Source organism: Coregonus clupeaformis, chromosome 31, assembly GCF_020615455.1.
Source record: "Coregonus clupeaformis isolate EN_2021a chromosome 31, ASM2061545v1, whole genome shotgun sequence".
Classification (NCBI taxonomy): domain Eukaryota; kingdom Metazoa; phylum Chordata; class Actinopteri; order Salmoniformes; family Salmonidae; genus Coregonus; species Coregonus clupeaformis.
In genome coordinates this window covers 15,862,445-15,867,211 of record NC_059222.1, presented here as the reverse complement: position 1 = coordinate 15,867,211, position 4,767 = coordinate 15,862,445, and positions in this window count along the sequence as shown.

Below are 4,767 nucleotides of genomic sequence, written 5' to 3'. Positions count from 1 at the left end.
AGACCAGCAGGCCAGAGAGAGAGACCCCTTTGTGTCCATTCAGAACAGGGGAGCCGTGCTCCTGGGTGTGTGCTTTTTACGTCAATGGGATGTGGCGAGAACGGATGCAGTGCAAAGTGTGGACATCGTAACCTCAAACCACATTCAAGTAGGACCTGTATATTCTAGGTTGTACAAAGTGACCATAGAGAAATTGTGGACTAACTTCAAGGTACATGGACAATTAAGCAATGCAATACACATACTGTATTATGGCTGTGCGCAACGCTTAAATAGAAATTGAGATGAAGCCATAAAACTGTGAATTCTGTCCAAACTGCAGAGCGAGTGGCCATATGACCTTAAGCTAAACACAGGTTTTATTTGTTGGTGTAACTGCACATCCCCAAGCTTCTATAGCATCCTTTGTGTCTAGGCCACAGGTGAAAGGCAAACAAACTGTCTTGGAACCTGCAGCACTTATTTTGATATCTATAGAATCTGCTTAACCCTCTAGTATAATACAGTGGTGGCTGGCGAACAGAGAAGCCTTACTCAATGATTCAAATATGAAGGGCAAACAGAGTGGAGTGCCCTGTGTCGTATTCATTAGTCAGATTCGGTTGCAAAACGTTATGCAACGGAAACAGTTTACTCCAAACAGAAAACGTTTTACAACGAAAACGAGTGCAGGTAGGTCCCTCAGAGTTTCGTTTGCCGTTTGCTTTCGTTTTGTTCCTAGCGTAACGGTAAACTGTTTTTATTGCAAAGGAATCTGACTAATTAATACACCCCTGGCCAGTGGCCACATAACTGAAGTTAGTCTCAAACACTGAACATCCAAACCGGAAAGAGAAGCAACAGCCTGCTGTGTGATATAGTCTATCCGTGACCGGTCAAACAATGGAGATGAGGTAAAAGCTGGCCTAAGCTTGACATCAATGCTCTGTGTTTAGTGTATTAGCTTGAGCTGCTTGTTTTATGAAGGTGATACATACCTGTTTGTCAAGTGTCATGAAGTGTCTGTATGGGCAAAGATCAGCTGTTCTTTTCCATGTCCTATCCCTGGAATCCCAAACAGTGGTTTTGAGTTTCATTCTCCTTCATCTCCCACCATGACTGGAATAAATGTTTTTTATTTAGACGTCAAATAGCACTACTAGCATGACCACACTAATGATAACTAGAAGACAATGAAATTGAATAAGATCATTGAGGAAAACAGTTGATACTGTGCCTATCTTATAGGCGTTATAAATCCTCATTGATAGTGCGAACTCCACTGAACAATACAAAACTATCCGTTATCCCATGTAGTGTTCTAATTCTCAGCTAGTGCTGCGTTTGACAAATCAAATACTATTCAAAGGTAAATGTCTCCCTCTGGTGGCCATGTATTGAAGTACACAGGCGATTGATGAATTCTACACCAACAGTTGAGAACAGAAAATATTTCAAGAAACACATGGATGAATTGAAATATTAAAAAAGACATTTCCCATGTTTAATTGTTTTTATTAGTTGGAATCTTGTTCTAGATTTGGATTGCCAGTTTGTCATTGATATTACTTTTTGTATTACTAAGAGTAAGACCAGTACTGTACAAATAACATTTGATAAACATGCACAACTCCCCAGCCAGCACCACCATCTCCAAAAGCATATTCAACAAGCTACAATAAGACCAAGATAATGGTACTGTATTTCTACACACAAAGAGTTAACACAGCAGCAATACATGCAGAACTGAAAGTAGGTCAATCGTTTCAAAACAGAGAAGACCAATGTGTGCAAATATGCGTTTACCTGTGTGATGTTAAAATGAAAAAAGATTCAAAAATTGGAGTTAGATTAAAAGCCTAGTAGTCATCACGCCAATAAATATTTTTCTTTTAAAATGACACTGATTAAAATGACAGAACCAGTTTCAGTACTATGGTTACTTTACTGAGATGACTAACTTTGGAAGGCAGTAATGGGAAGGGATACACATTACAGCAAACCTCTAATAAAATCTGGATTTATCACCATTATTAGGATATACTTTATACATTTCCCTCTTAATTTAGAGAAAGATTTCCTCCCTTTGTCTCACCTTAACCGAGCCAGTTAAAGACTATTCACATCAAAAACTAATTTTGCACCCTACACGTTTGTTTTTGGCTAAAGGAGGCTTGTCAACTAATTTTACATGTTGCTCCTCAAAGCCTAATTAACTGACTAAGTTGTTTGTGTTGTTTGAATGGGAGCCAAACATTCTTCCAACATGTTGAGCTGATGTGGTGGGATAGAGAAAGCATAATACTAAGCCATCTTGAAGACACTACACAGGGGCGGTAAGACCTGCACCCTGTTTGACCATTTTAATACACCCTAGAGGAAACATAACATAGGTGAAAGCAATGGTGTAACCATCTTTTCACCTATCCACTCACAGATGAGCCTCAAGGTGGTCCTGTGTAGCTCAGTTGGTAGAGCATGCATTTGCAACGCCAGGGTTGTGGGTTTGATTCCCACGGGGGGCCAGTATGAAAAATGTATGCACTCACTAACTGTAAGTTGCTCTGGACAAGAGCGTCTGCTAAATGACTAAAATGTAAAAAAATGTAAGGTAGAAAGGAAAGATACATTTTAGAGGTATTCAAACCCAAATCAATTTGTATTCATCAAATTTTATTGGTCACATACACACATTTTAGCAGATGTTATTGCGGGTGTAGCGAACAACAGGTGTAGACTAACAGTGAAATGCTTAGTTACGGGCCCTTCCCAACAAGGGCCAAGTAAAATAAAAACATTCAATAGTCTTGAATGGGGGCCCAAGGAACAGTTCATCCTGAAAAAACATGGTCTGGAGGCGAATAGTTTAGGATTTGCAAACAGTGGCATGCCTTCACCTTGTATGGGGAGTTTCAGGTGAGTGTTGACACCACTGACAGGGTAAGTATCTCAACTGATTAGTTGCTGCTATATGTAAAGCAGGAAATGTTTACCACATTGTGTGGCCTATTGGCAGGTCATCGGATAATCTATTGAAACAAGGATAACCAGCATTTAAAGACATCCCTTTAGTTTCATGTTTATCTTGGCACTGAGCATACTTGGTGAATACCACAGTCACTGATATCATCTTACAATCCAAAGACACAGGGGAAGAACAAGACAGACTGTACCAGAAACCATATTGGCCTACAGGCGATAACCGCTTTACTCTACTAAAGACCCGGACTTAAGAAAGTACCTGACATATAGTAACTATGTATTGTGACACTAGTTTGACACTTCCATATTTGAAAGAGAAAGCACTCCTTCGCCACCAACGTAGAAACCCATTCTTTCACAGCAGTCTACAGCCATCTCTGTATAGAGACCTACAGACACAAAGGCAAACTGATATTGTATGATCAGTTTTCCATCTCTGCATGAATTGGCACCCTTAGACAACTGTCACTCAAGGTTAACCTTGAATGCATGCCTCTCCCCGTAACAATTTTTCAATGTAATAATCGAGCCATTCAGAGGTTTATGTATTCGATCCATACATAAACAGGTGAGATCCTTTCATGTCTTTAAAAATCTTAATTTGAAATATTTAGATTATATATCAGTGATTGGAAAACGCATGGTTATATGCCATTACACTTGAACAGCTCCAGTTTATAAAAGCAAAAGGTTACATATAGTTGTCACCGAGTCAGGAGACAATCTGCTGTCTAATACGCTACATCTGCAGAAATACCCACACATTCAGCAGTAGCAGAACAGAATCCATCATACCTAGTCCTAAAATCATTCAAATAGAAGTAAAATATATACACTGTTGTGATCGCGTAGAAGTCCTGAGACTAGAGTTTAGCATATCCACATCGTGTGATCGCGTTGGAGTTTAAACTTAGAATAGCATTGAAATACATTCTTGCGTCATTTCAATGTGGAGTTTGATGGGAGAAGTTCACCTATCAAAATGTTTTAAAATGTCCAGTAGTAATACAACTTTTTACTGCTTTGAAATACGAAAACGAGCTAATTTCTAGTCAGCTGGGGAAATTACTAAGAGGTTGTTCGATTATGACGCCTCTAAAATGCCCATTTAAGATTGTATCTCTAATAATGGCACCAAAATCAATTTTCTTGCGTAATAGCTTTGGCAACCATCTATGTTGCTTGGAACAAGGTCATATTCTAAATTTCAATGCGATTTTTCAATTTGTATACAGAGACATTGACGGTTGTCCATACAGAAACGTTGAATGTCAAGTTGCTCGAGTGGGCCGTTTCATGGCCATGGGCTCCTTGACCCATGCTAGGCATAAAGAATACATCTATACAAACTGTATTTTCATCACAATACAGGCACAGAAAATGAGTGTAAGTCCCACTGCAGTACTGTACACATGGTCATACTGAACCATTTCTGACATTGGCTTGCAGACGGGTCAATGACAGCGTATCCACACACCTGGATCAGAGGTTGGAATATCGGGATATTTAATGGATTTGAGTGGGGTTTTGTGTGCGATTTGAGTGTGTGTGCAAGGATGTCAGGATAACAGATCCATAAAGGAAGGCCAGAAGAAGAGGCTTTCTGAGGACTTTCTGACCAACTATACATGGGGAGTAACAGACGTAGGCTGGCAAGCAGCTGAAGTGTTCTTCCCTGTTAATGACTGAGGAGGCCATTTTGAAGAGTCCCACACAGGTCTCCAAAGACCGACCGAGAGAAATAGATATAGGGGAGAGAGGGAAAGAGAGAGGGAGGGAGAGAGAGAAAGGCACAGGGAGAGAGAG